This window comes from Pseudophryne corroboree, chromosome 7 (assembly GCF_028390025.1).
Source record: "Pseudophryne corroboree isolate aPseCor3 chromosome 7, aPseCor3.hap2, whole genome shotgun sequence".
NCBI classification, from domain to species: Eukaryota; Metazoa; Chordata; class Amphibia; order Anura; family Myobatrachidae; genus Pseudophryne; species Pseudophryne corroboree.
The window spans coordinates 204,465,967-204,480,673 of NC_086450.1; positions in this window are offsets into that span (position 1 = coordinate 204,465,967).

The following is a 14,707-nucleotide window of genomic DNA, read 5'->3' on the forward strand; positions in this document are numbered from 1 at the left end:
TTGACAATTACTCACTCTGCCAATTCCACTATCACCTTCCCGCACAAGCCAACAACTCAAACGCCAAACTACCAACACTTACAGCATGCACAGTAGGCCCTTAAATAAGCAGTGCAATCATTCAACAGAATAACAGTGTACACCTGTGTGAATTAACGAGTCGCACGTAGGTATATAAGCGCACACACCTCGGCGTACACACGTCATCACAAACATGGCTTCTCGTGAGCAAATCGCAGCAGAGATAGACCGCATTGCAGAGCAGCAGATGGCATTGCAGAAACAACGGCTAGAGTGTCAAAGGCGCTTGTTAGAATACGCCTCTGCGGAGGTTAATGCAGGACCTAGTACTCTGCAAATTTCTGCTTCTGAACCTCAACAATTGAGTGTGGATACCCTGCCACACACACATAGTGAGCAAACTGAGGGAGAATTGACTTTAGCCACACAAACACAGCAGACAGAAGCTGCTAGTGAGGAGGAAGATGGAGATGACCAACCTGAAGAAACCTCACAGGCTACCTCCAGACGGAAAAAAAGACAGCCTGCATTCACTAAGAGGGAGTTGCGTGTCTTGGTCACGCAGGCCATGTCCAAAATACATAGGGGCCCCAAAAACATGGGGGCTGCTTCCAAAGAACGCATCTGGAGAGACATCACAAAATCTGTGAATGAAGTTGGCTCTGTCGTCAGAACATCACAGGAAGTGAGACGACGGTAAGTGCATCTTGACAATCCTTTTTCTGTGCTAAGTTGCATAAAAAATGTAGTTACATGTCATGTTATGTCTAGCAAACACAAGCAGAACATGTGTGCTATATATTTACTTTGAACAATAAGAAGACTCAACTTTTTCCCTCTTTCACAATATTTATGTAGGTGGGCCGACTTCAAATCCCGCCTGAAGGCAAAGAGGGCTGCGGAGTGGAATGCCTCAAGGGCAACAGGGGGGGGACCACCTGTCGCTGTGGAGTTTACTGACTTGGAGGAGATGGCGATGGCCTGTGTGAGTTATGAGGAGGGCCAAGGGGTGTCTCATATGGACACGGACCTGCCTGAGATTCTGACGGGACATGACTTGGAAGGTAAGTTTACACATGTATTTGTCTGAAATTTGAACTGTATTAATAATCTTAAACTAATTTTGACTCCAACTTTTCCCCCACACATTCTTCTATTTGCTTGCCACAAAACACAGCACAGGGGGGTGAACAGTTTGAGTCACAGGCCGGTTATGTGGTTGAGGCTGAGGTGGAGGGACCTAGTGGGTCTGCCAGTGTGGGCCAACAAAACCCACCTATGCAGGTTCCTACTGGCCCCCCCACCCAACCCTCTGCTATCCCGGAGATCCTGCTTGAAATTGCTAGGTATGGTGAGAGCCTAAACACATTTCAAGACGGGGTCATCCGGGAGGTAAGCCAGATAACTGTCCGGCTCACTGAGATCCGAACCTGTGTTGAGCAAGGTGTTGCTCAACTCTGCCAAAGTCTGGCAGAGATCAGGCAGGCCCAAGAACAACTGGCCTCCTCAAACCAAAGCCTTGCAACTAACATCTTGCAAGGGCTCCAGGCCATCGCTGTCTCCCTTGCCCACAGTGGCAGAGAGCCAACCACATCGGCTCCCTCCCCTGCCCCTGCCCAGGAAGAACAGGACACTGGGCAGGCCCAACGAAGGTCACTCCGCAGACCAAGCAAAGAAGATCAGCCTCAGGCGGGGCGAAAAAGAAGAAAGTGATGTCTCTCCAGATGGGCAGCACCCATGTTTTTGTAGTTGCCTCTATGTTATTTTGGACTTGGCTTGTGTGGCCAGAATGGATCACTCCCTCTTAGTGAAATGACTTTTTTCTGTTTGGAGGAATTGTAGCCTGTGAGTTTCTTTTAAAAAACAACAGAGCCATCTTCCTCTCACTAGTGTGCTGTGTATTGTTGTGTTTGTGTGGTGGATACTAATTATTTCTCAGTTTGTGTCAAATTTTTGTGTGGCAGGGTGTGAAATATGTTGAATTTATGAATTTATAAGATACTTTTGTCAGAAGCAGAAATTTGCAGAGTACTGAGTTCTGCAATATAATTTTTGTCAGTGCCATCTGCTTGGTGCTTGGTCTATCTCTGCCTGTGAGACTCATGTGGAGCCATGTTTAAATGTTGGATAATATTATTACTGTAATAAAAATTTAAAAAAAAAATGTGTGCAATTTCTTGAAGGTAACGCATTAGCAAAATCTTAGTTACCAAAAGATTAGGTCAACATATAGACACTTGGTGACCAATCTGCTAATTCTCCTTAAAATTAAACAAAAATGTTAAAAAAGGTATGTTTTGCACCACACTTTAATGTCCATATTAATAAAACAGACACGACAACTTGATAAAATATCTTTGGACAACATGACATCATTGAAAACATTGACAGATGTTAAAAACATATATTATTGTGACTTTTAAAAATAAAACATAGTGTATGCGGCATTATGTGGGTGTTGGTTAATTAATCAGAATGTTGCAGAATTATATAACTTTAAAAAAAAATGTAACTTGTTTGTATTTAGTAGTCTAACACACATTAAAACATTTCGTCACAATGCTTACACACCAAGTTAAACACAAATAACAACCTTATTTCACAGTGTGTGAGATTAATATGTGAGTAGAATAAACATGTAATGTGTGTTCAGTCAATTGGTGGTTGGTAACTTTCATGTGCTCAGTAATTAACAAGTAATTGAACATCAGATGAATGTGCTCTCCAATTAACTGCTAATTACTGCATACACACTTGTACCAGTACTTCGCAAATGTAGAGTAACTGCAGACCTACTCTGCTGCTGCGTGAATGTTGCTACGGTTTCCTATGTTAGTTTTAACAGCGACAAAGTTTATTTGCGAAAAACACGCCCATTGCAAGTTGCATACTCCCACACAGTACGCCCACTTTCACGCCCATGTCGGAGCATTGCGAAGTCTCGCCTCCGCCACGCCCACGCCACTCCTCGTTTTCGTTTGGCAGTTACGGCTTTTTTTTCCCAAAGTAATTTTGCACAGTTGTCGTACGTATGTCTTCGCGCATGCGTAATCACGCATTTGCGCATGCGCAGATACTTACATTTCTGACATTTGCGATGCGATGACTCTTAGCGATCAACTCGGAATGAGGGCCTATATTTTCCACACATAACATACCTCGCTGACCCCTTGGGCCGCAGCTCTTCAACCTGAACCCTGGTTACAAAACGTCCACCGCTTGTGCAATTGGATCCCATCACGGACTTTTTCCTTTTACGCAATCCCCAATGCACAATACGAATAGACGGTGAAAGTTTTCAGAGCGCTTTCACCCACTCACGCCCACGTTGGCCAGTACTACCATACACTGTCGATAGCGAAGGCAATGTACCCAACCTAGGGCCCTATCTGACCTATATTTACTGGAAGTTTTTAGGAATAACTTACCCTTTGCAGTAAAGTATCGGTCGTTGGATATTATCCTGAGAGAGACCAGCGAAAACTCCCTATGCACTTTATTATACACAAATCACGCTTGCGTATGCTCTATATAGCGCTAATGATACCGCGATTTTACACAAAAGCTCGTAAAAGGATATCACATTGCGCTATGTATCGCACCCACAAACGCACGGTCCAATCACACAGCGTATAGGTACTTGTTACTTATCTGCCGTACGACCACGGGTCGTTGTACAAACTGGGACCCTCAGTCTGGAGCGTAATACCAAAAAAAGCTTTTTACTTCAATACTTCGCAATACAATGCACTATCACACTCCTCTACAAATCACCTCACGATTTGTGTATTAAACCTTATACTAACGTGAGTCAGCCTTCTCACGCCACCAAGCCTCCACTCACTTGATGTACCAAACGACGGGATCCCGAATTCCGGGGTTCGAATTTCACTCACTCCTACGTTTGCTCACTCAAGTACACTTTGTCTTTTCTGTACAGAAAATTATGATTCATTCAGATATGCTGCTTTTCTCCCAGAGGCAATACAGTTTGAACAAGAAGTTTTATACTAATCTTTGGAAACCGAGCAGTTTTGTGCTGTTGTAGCGTGGTTACTGTCTCACCTTTAAACTAAAAGACACTATTGTGTAATTTGTACTTAGCGCCCGTATTCTCACGCACTTTGCATAAACACGCGATCGTGCGTGTCTCTTACGCAGCGTGCGCAGTCCTGTACTTTGTCCGAGACACGTGTACAAAACCGTACGTCCGCAATAGCACAAATCCCACAACTTCTATAAATGCGAGCAATATTAACTATAATCGCTCACTAAACACAACACACAGTTTCTTTCTGTATAAACCTTTACAATTAGGCCAGACTGCATTTGTGTCTTACACTTACTTCCTTAAACATTTATTTTTAGTTTTAACTATATAGCAACAAATGTATTCAGTTTCACACAGATCTAAATGAATCTAGCAATCTGAGTGTTATGGCAACAATGTGAGAGAATGTACACAGAGTATGGGTGCCTTTGTTATGTACGCTTTTGGTGCCAGAAAAAAAATTCACAGACTTTTAAATAGCTTTTTTCCTGTTTACTTTACGGGTTCTACCAGCATCCCTACAAACCATACAGAGCAGACGTCATCTATTCAGCAAACAAGTAGGGTTTTCAGTGCATCCACCGACCAAGAAAAGGTTACGTAGGATACTTTCTGTCCGCCCTTTTGCTGATAGATTAAGTCTGCTGTGACCTGTTAGGCTGTGGGTATGTGAAAAACCGGACGACGCCCCCAATCGATAATGCTGATTTATCAACAGGAATGAAAAGCTATACCTTATACACACTTTAAATACACTTTACCATGGAGCCGCTGTGGCCGCTAAACTTAATACACACTCTACGCACCTTTTACGCTGTTAGCGTACAGAGTCCCGTACCGTGTACGGACTTTGCGTACGAACACCGCGCTGATGGTACAAAGTACACACAGCGCGTACACACCCAATGAATACACTTTAAACCTTATACAGCAATGCAATGCGATACTAATACACTTTAAACCTTAGCAGGGAAAGGAAGACACGACACCAGTCTGTAGTTAAACCACTGGGTTCCGACACCACAGCGTATTATTGCTGAAAGGGGGTTACAATACAAACAATACAATACAACAGAATAATGGCTACAATCAATGGTACATACGTGAGTGGATTCGCCGTGCTACACAGATCTGGTTCTCGGTCATCTGATAGATAACATTGTGAGTCTTGTGTCAGACCAGGCCTGCAGCAGGCTCTCTTTATACAATTCTTCCAAACTTAACATAATGGATACTGTAATCTCTTTGTCCAGTGGACACAGGGATGGTCATTTACAGTACAGGAGAGGTCATAGGTCGGTTTGAATAGGTGGGCGATGTCTGTTCCAACTGCTCTTGTGGATGGTCTCCTGTGGATTCCCGCCGCATACATAATGTACAGTAAATACAGTTTATCTCTATATTCTGTTCCTGCACATAACTATCCGCAGGAACATGCGATCTTCCTCAAACCAACATTGGAATATTACCCTTAAAATGCCCTACAGCTGGATACCAAACACCACCTTATAACCTTGTTCTGTCCCCTCCTATCCTGTAAAGGTGAATCCCTTTGTACTGAAACCATTTAAACTGCTGCAACTTGCTGCTGTGGTGCAAGGAGGCTATGTGTAAAATGTGCACTATTTGGATTAAATATGTAATGTGTTTTGATGGCTTTTCCATGCGTTCACAAACTCTACCGTAAATACTCATACCACGCGCTAATATGCAGGTCCGCGGGAGCGGTCATACGCAAATTGCGAATATGCGCACGCACGGCAGAGCAAGAACGCGCACGGAGGCCATCTGTGTGTAGTTTGTACGTAATGTATGTACTGCAATATTTTTTGACTTTGACAGTAGTTCTTACTCATGGATTGAAGACTTAGGCCCGAAGATGTAGAGGGTTAGGAAAGGAGGACAATGAATGAGAACGATACACTGAAGAAAGATTAGTTCAGCTTTATTGAGACCTCAATCATACACAACGACTAGGAAATAAGTCTGAGTGAATTCTGAAAGACGAAATGTTCTTGACTTGTAAAAAATGCTGAAGAACACTGAATGAAGAGATGACTTGTTATTTGTAAATGATGCTGAAGAACACTGAATGAAGAGATGATTTGTAATTTGTAAACAATGCTGAGGAACAATGAATGAAGATATGACTTGTGATTTTTAAACGATGCTGAGGAACAATGAATGAAGAGATGACTTGTGATTTGTAAACGATGCTGAAGAACTCTGAATTAAGAGATGACTTGAAGAACGATGACCTCCAGCAGCTTCCCTGCCTCTATGTCCCTCCAGCCCCCTCACACCTAGTCTTCAGCATGCACAGATTCTGCTCCTTTTCGTGGCTCTTCACTTCAGCAACGGTGATGGCATGACATCACATACACTGTGCTGAAAAAGGACGTCACTGGTACCTGAGGAGGGGACAACTGCCGTTCATCAGACACAGCGTGTGCGAGTACCAGGAGGGGTGGGCTGCAGGTGGATGGGGGCCATGGAGCCACCAGGACACGAGGAAGGGGGAGGAGGCTGTAGTTTATCAGTGACACTAGCACTGCCTGCATCATCTATTGATGTGGGTGGTGGGGCAGGCTTTTCTGTTTGAAATACAGTGGAGGATCGTGGAGGAGGTGTAACTAGTTCCATCTACCATTACAGGTGATGGAACTCAGTTCCATCTCATTCCCCCCCCCCCCCCCCCCCCCCACTTTAACATCTGTTCTGCAGCATGTGACAAATTTAGTTATGGCCCTGTATAATCAAAACTGGCTTTGCTGTTTAAACCCTACTCCCTAGCAGCCTTGCCTGCATCATACTTGCATACCTGCCCCTCTCCATGAGGGAGAAAATGCTCCGTTCCTGGACTTTCCTGGTAATGTAGGATTGCCATCACCTGTGGTGAGCTAGTTAATTGATAACAAGAAAGGTGTTTCACCACAGGTGATGGCAATCCTACATTACCTGGAAAGTCCAGGAACAGAGCATTTTCTCGCTCATGGAGAGGGTCAGGTAGGCAAGTATGGCCTGCATTAGATGTGGCAACTCAATGAGTGTTAAATAATTCAAAAGCTCTTTACATCCATGGATGACACTGATCCTATGTATGCTAAAACATATTCTCTGTAGGAGATCTTCATAGCTTGGCTACACCTCAGTCAAGAGAAAAATGCCAGGAGTTCAGTTTGCAGGTTGTGGAGGATGAAGTACAAATGATTTCTAAAACAGAAACTGAAATGTTTTACCCGTTATTCCTATGTGTATAACATAATAACTGCTACTGCCAGGTGTACTCAGACATGCCGAATGCCTGTAGACAGTCTCAGTGCAAGGAACCGCTCCTGGCTCTGGGTTTCCTGCCCATCCCTGCCTGTGTTGTACAAAGCTGTATCCAGTTTGATGATGATGGACCACCTGGGTCGTCAGCTGTAGAAGTCTTAGATTTCATTCTGATATTTTGGCACCAGCCTTAATTTTTCCAGCAGAGTTAGAGAGGAACATTCATTTTCCCAGCATTGCTTTTCCATACAAGACATGAGCCACAAAGGGAATCAACAGAGTGCTGACAGTTTGTGTCTCACTCTTAGTAATCTGGAGAGTTCTCAGAGGAGATCAGGTGAAGTGTCACTCCAGGAGAAAGGGAATCTCAGACAGCAGATACAATTGTATTATGGACATTCATGAATAGGGCTTCAACACATGGAGATTGAGACAGTATTACAGCTGTTTCAGTATTACCTGGCCGCAAGAGGAAGGGTTGTGCATGCGCACTCTGAATCGCCCCCTTATGGCCTTATTCAGTTTATTAGCAAAGCAAAAAAAGCACACCAGTGGGCAAAACCATGTTGCACTGTAGGTGGGGCAGATATAATACGTGCAGAGAGAGTTAGATTTGGGTGAGGTGTGTTCAAACTGAACTTTAAATTGCAGTGTAAAAATAAAGCTGTCAGTATTTACTTAACCATGCACAGAAACATTATAACCTACGCAGATCTAAATCTCTCTGCACATGTTACATCTGCTACACCTGCAGTGCAAAATGGGTTTTCCCATTAATGTGCTTTTTTGGCTTGCTAACAAACCTTTATAACCCCCTTAGTTTGTGGGATGGCACCCACATCCATAATGATAAAAAAAAAAAAAATTAAACTCAGGTGGGCTGGCCCTATTGCTGCATCTACCAGCTTACCATATTTGTTGACCCTGTGTATGTATGAAGTGTTATATACACAGTACATATTTAAGCTCTCCTGTAATGCAGCAGGCAAAAAGTGGCAGTCCAGGGGATCCCCCCAACTAGCCTGGTCCCCAGGAAATACTCAATGCAGTCAATAACTTCTTCATTACATAAAATATAAGATATTGAAAATATCAAAAGGAGCGCTAGTAATGGTTAAATTAATAATTTATTAGTTACACCTAAAAGGATATAACCAGTAAAATCAACACATCATAGTACAATATAAAAGTTGACACATATAACATGCAATATTATATCATAAATATAAATGTCTCTGGGTGACCTGTTATATTACACTTTAGTTAAAACTGCCTTGAATTATCCTTTGTGGTGACTTTCAGGTTATGAAAACTTTAGCAGGTGCACAGTAACAGTTAAAAATGATGTCCAGAGTAGTATTGAACCCAAATTTTACTCAACTCCTTTGATCATGTCCTTTAATGCAGTAATATTGTGGAGGTAGGGTATAGAATTGTAAATGAACATTAGCAGCCATTTATGCTGTCTCCTCCATTTGTAGTGTATGAATACTGCTCACGGCCGGGGCAGAGGGAGGGTGCTGCGGTTCTTCTATAGCGCTGCAGCGCTATGCTCCACCTGTGCCCTGTGTGTTCACTGAATGCCCAGGAAGCCGTATTAGGAGAGAGTGTGTGTGGGTCATTCTTACCAGATCCTAGTGTTCCTTGGCCACCGTTTAAAATGACGGCTGCGCTGGCTTAGCTTGTCGGAGGAAAGATCCTGGTGCAAACTTTGGGGGTAACACCGTCGTACAGCCCCCTCCCGCCCAGCGGCCGCCTCTGTCTCAGAGGCAATCGCTAGGCAGCGATGACTGCCATGCGAAGGCGCACTGCGGCGCAGGTGCACTGCAGCGCCGCCGCATGAGCATTTCCGACCCAACCGCTGCGCTGCGACAAACTGCAGTGAGCGATAGGGTCAGAATGACCCCCTTTGTACGCTGGGTTAAATAAACTGCTCCTTACGCATTTCTCTGCGCAAATGTAGTGGCAGTTTCATCAGAGGATTGTCATCTCACGCATGCTGCTATCAGGAGAAGGAGCGCATTTTAAATGGTGGCCAAGGAACACTAGGATCATATAACGCTGTGTGACCCCCTTCCCCCCTGATATCTCTGCTGCCACCAGCGGCTTTCACAACTCAATCCGCTAGATGGGAGGAGAAGAGGGGAGAAGCCACGTCTCAGCACTATGGCGTCCCTGCTGCTGTCAGCGGCTCTCACAACTGAAGCTGCTGGAAGGAGAAGGGAGAAGCCATTAAAACAGTGTGGGTATCAACTACAAAATAGTGGACTCCTGTAGTGCACAGTAAAGCTGTCACGATCCGGGTATCTGGATGCCATTTCTTACCCATCAGATGCCTCCTAAGGCTGGCTCAGCGCTCCAGGACCGGATCCCATCTGTTATCCTAATGTTCACATTCCTGCATCCTCTCCTGTCTCTCTGAGACGCTGTCACAGTAACGCCTTATTACATCTGGCATGGCGTCTCCCGCGGCCTCCGCCGCCGTCCCTGAGCTTCTGCATGCAGAGTGTCAGAGTGGCGATTACGTCAGCCGCGGCCTCCGCTGTGTCCGCGTGGTTGGATGTGCACTTGTCAGCCTGGCGTCTCCTGTCTCCAGTGGCCGGCGCCGCCATTACTGTTTTCATTACCACATGGATTACAAACCAAACTTCCCTACAAGTGTCTGCATGGGCGCAGCCATCTTGGATTCTGTCAGCTGATCATTTCCTCCAATCTGTTGTCAGTATTGTTAATCTGCATAATTGCCTAGCCAATCCCTTCCTTGCTGCAGGTATAAATACACTGTGCCTGAGCAAGGAAGGCGTCAGTGCTTTGGTTGTCAAACCTAGTTCCTGTTTGTCTCTCTCCTGTGATTGTCTTCCAGGTTCCAGCTCCTGTCTCAAGACTTCCACCATAGAGACCCGCACCAGCATTCCACCTGCGGTGTAGCCTGACTCTCCAATCCATTGTGGATTCATCTGTTTCCAGCTACAATATTACCTGCTTCCAGCTCAGCTTCCAGCAGAGTACAGCTTCTCTTAAAGGGCCGGTGTCCTTTCTACACTTTACCACTCTCCACCGGTATTATTATTTCTCCGCTCTCAAGTTCTACATTTCAGTCCATATTTCATCGCTCCCAAGTTCATTTATTATTTAACTGGTTCCAGCCAGTATCCACTCCGTGCTAACAACAGTCTGGTTCCAGCCAGTATCCACAGCAGCCGTTTTATCTTCAGCAACCTAGCTTTTCCTGGAACACCAGCTGGTACAATCCTGGGTTATCTCCATTGCTACAGTCGGGCCTGGTAAGGACTTTCCATCTAGAAGATTATAAGAACTATCTCACACTACCAGTGCCCTGTGGCTCCTGCCATCCTGTAGTACCCAGGAACTGTATTTATTCTTTGCTGACTTTTACGTTTTCTTTTACTGCTGCTGTGTTGCGGAGTTGTCATAATAAACATCATTGACTTTTATCCAAGTTGTCGTGGTCACGCCTTCGGGCAGTTATTATTCATGTTACTTACATGTCCAGGGGTCTGATACAACCTCCCAGGTTCCGGTACATCTCAGCCCCTACAACTGAGGCTGCCTCCCGTCAGCTCAGGCCCTCAGTTGTGACAGTAAGCACTGACCTAATGAATCCAGCCGGAGACCAGGATCAAGCGGCCAGGCCGATGCAAGAACTGGCAGCCCGACTAGAACATCAGGAGGCTGCACAGGGCCACATCATCCGCTGTCTCCAGGATTTCTCTACTTGGCTGGATGGGATTCAGACAACTCTCCGTGGATCAGGCACGTCTGGTGCATCAACCACAGTGACTCCAGCTATAACCCCACCCACCTTACCCATTTCTGCTCCACGTCTTCATCTTCCAACGCCAGCAAAATTTGACGGATCTCCAAGATTATGCAGGGGATTTCTCAACCAGTGTGAGATTCAGTTTGAGCTACAACCTGGCAATTTTCCCAGTGACCGTACAAAAATTGCCTACATTATTTCTCTTCTCAGTGGCTCAGCCCTTGATTGGGCATCACCGTTATGGGAGAGGTCCGACACCCTGCTATCTTCCTACACTGCCTTCGTGTCAACATTCAGGCGCATCTTCGACGAGCCAGGCCGGGTAACCTCAGCTTCATCCGAGATTCTCCGTTTACGCCAGGGGTCACGTACTGTAGGACAATATCTGATACAGTTCCAGATCCTGGCATCCGAACTGGCATGGAACGACGAGGCCCTGTATGCTGCATTCTGGCATGGCTTATCTGAGCGTATTAAAGATGAGTTAGCTACCAGAGACTTACCTTCTAAGTTAGATGAGCTAATCTCACTCTGCACGAAAGTTGATTTACGTTTCAGAGAGAGAGTAACTGAGCGTGGAAGATCATCTGCTCCAAAATCTTCTGCTCCTCCTCCTCGTCAACTGTCACCATCTAAAGATGAGCCCATGCAACTTGGCCGTTCCCGTTTAACTCCTGCTGAGCGCCAAAGACGTCTCTCCGAGTCTCTCTGTCTCTATTGTGCAGCTCCGTCTCACACCATTAATGCCTGTCCCAAACGTCCGGGAAACTCCAAATCCTAGCTCGCCAAGGAGAGAGCCGGCTAGGAGTAATGATCTCCTCTCCATCTCCTCAAGATTGTAATCTCCCAGTCTCGCTTCAAGTTGCTCAACGTTATCGGAACGTCATTGCCCTCCTTGATTCCGGAGCAGCTGGGAACTTTATTACCGAAGTCTATGTTAAACGGTGGTCCCTACCCACCGAGAGACTTCCTTCGTCCATTTCTTTAACTGCCGTGGATGGCAGCAAAATTTTTGATGCAGTTATTTCTTTAAGGACTCTACCAGTTCGTCTGAGAGTGGGAGTTCTTCATTCCGAACTTATTTCTTTTTTAGTGATTCCAAGAGCCACACATCCTGTGGTCCTGGGCCTTCCATGGCTCCGTCTTCACAATCCTACAATTGATTGGACGACTACGCAAATCCTGGCATGGGGTTCCTCCTGTGCTGAGACATGTTTGTTTAAAGTATTGCCTGTCTGTTCTTCCTCCCCCAGGTCGTCTGATGTTCCACCTCCTCCATATCAAGATTTCACGGATGTGTTCAGTAAAGCTTCTGCTGATATCCTTCCTCCTCATAGAGAATGGGACTGCCCGATTGATCTCGTTCCAGGGAAGGTTCCACCTCGAGGCCGAACTTATCCGTTGTCTCTGCCTGAGACTCATTCTATGGAGGAATACATTAAAGAGAACCTAGCAAAGGGGTTCATTCGACCTTCTACTTCCCCAGCCGGCGCAGGCTTCTTTTTTGTAAAAAAGAAAGATGGTGGTCTGCGGCCGTGCATCGACTACAGAGGTTTGAACGACATTACCATCAAGAACCGTTATCCTTTACCCCTGATTACTGAGCTCTTTGACAGAGTTAGCGGAGCTACCATCTTTACAAAGCTGGACTTGAGAGGTGCATACAATCTCATCCGGATCCGTGAGGGTGACGAGTGGAAGACCGCCTTTAACACCCGTGACGGACATTATGAGTACCTCGTCATGCCCTTCGGATTGAGTAATGCTCCAGCTGTCTTCCAGCATTTTGTCAATGAGATCTTCAGAGACATTCTATACCGTCATGTCGTGGTCTATCTAGACGATATCCTCATTTTTGCCAACGATTTAGAGGAACATCGTTTTTGGGTTAAAGAGGTTCTGTCCCGTCTCCGTGTCAATCATCTCTATTGCAAATTAGAGAAATGCGTCTTTGAAGTCAAGTCCATTCCGTTTCTAGGGTACATTGTGTCCGGTTCCGGACTAGAGATGGATCCTGAGAAACTACAAGCAATCCAAAATTGGCCGATACCCTTAACCCTCAAAGGGGTCCAGAGGTTCTTGGGGTTCGCCAACTATTACCGAAAGTTTATACGAGACTTTTCCACCATTGTGGCGCCTATTACTGCTTTCACTAAGAAGGGTGCTAACCCGTCCAAGTGGTCTGAAGAAGCCATGCAAGCATTTCATCTTTTAAAACAAAGGTTCATCTCTGCGCCTGTTCTGAAACAGCCTGACATCGACTCTCCTTTCATCTTAGAGGTGGATGCCTCCTCCGTTGGAGTAGGAGCGGTGTTATCTCAGAGGGCTAAAGATGGCCATTTACACCCTTGCAGTTTCTTCTCCCGGAAGTTCTCCCCAGCTGAGCGCAACTATGCCATTGGCGACCAGGAGTTGCTAGCCATCAAGCTCGCTCTAGAAGAGTGGAGGTATCTGTTGGAGGGAGCTTCTCATTCAATCACCATACTTACAGACCACAAGAACCTTTTATATCTGAAAGGCGCACAATGTCTCAACCCTCGTCAGGCCAGATGGGCACTTTTCTTTTCCAGGTTCGACTTTAAACTCCAGTTCTGTCCGGGCTCTCAGAATCGCAAGGCCGATGCCCTTTCCCGCTCATGGGAGCAAGAAAATGAGTCAGAGTCTTCAGACAAGCATCCTATTATAAATCCGTTGGCATTCTCCACGGTAGGGATGGACTCTACGCCCCCATCAAGGAAAAGTTTTGTGAAACCGATGCTAAGGAAGAAGCTCATGCATTGGGCCCATGCTTCCCGTTTTGCCGGACATACAGGTATCCAAAAAACCCTGGAGTTTATCTCTAGGTCCTATTGGTGGCCAACTCTGAAAAAGGACGTCTTGGAGTTTATTGCATCTTGCCCAAAGTGTGCTCAACATAAGGTATCCTGCCAGTCGCCTGCGGGGCAACTGGTTCCACTATCTGTTCCCCGTCGACCTTGGACCCATTTGTCGATGGATTTTATTACAGATTTACCCATGTGCAACAAGTTCAATACCATCTGGGTGGTAGTTGACCGGTTCACCAAGATGGCACACTTCATTCCTCTCACCGGTCTTCCGTCAGCTTCCAAGTTGGCTCAAGTATTCATACAAGAGATCTTCCGACTCCACGGTCTTCCTGAAGAAATTATCTCAGATCGAGGAGTTCAATTCACAGCCAAATTCTGGCGAAGTTTATGTCAAGTCCTTCAAGTCAAGCTAAAGTTTTCCACGGCTTACCATCCTCAGACCAATGGTCAAACCGAGAGGGTGAATCAGGACTTGGAGGCCTTCCTCCGCATCTATGTGTCCTCCTCTCAAGATGACTGGGTTCAATCACTTCCCTGGGCCGAGTTCTGTCATAACAACCAGTATCATTCTTCATCTGCTTCAACACCATTCTTCACTAACTTTGGATTCCACCCTAAAGTCCCTGAGTTCCAACCGCTTCCAGCAACTTCTGTTCCCGCAGTGGATATCACCTTGCATCAGTTTGCCAATATCTGGAAGAGCGTACGATCAGCTCTGCTCAAGGCATCGTTCAGGTACAAGAAGTTTGCGGA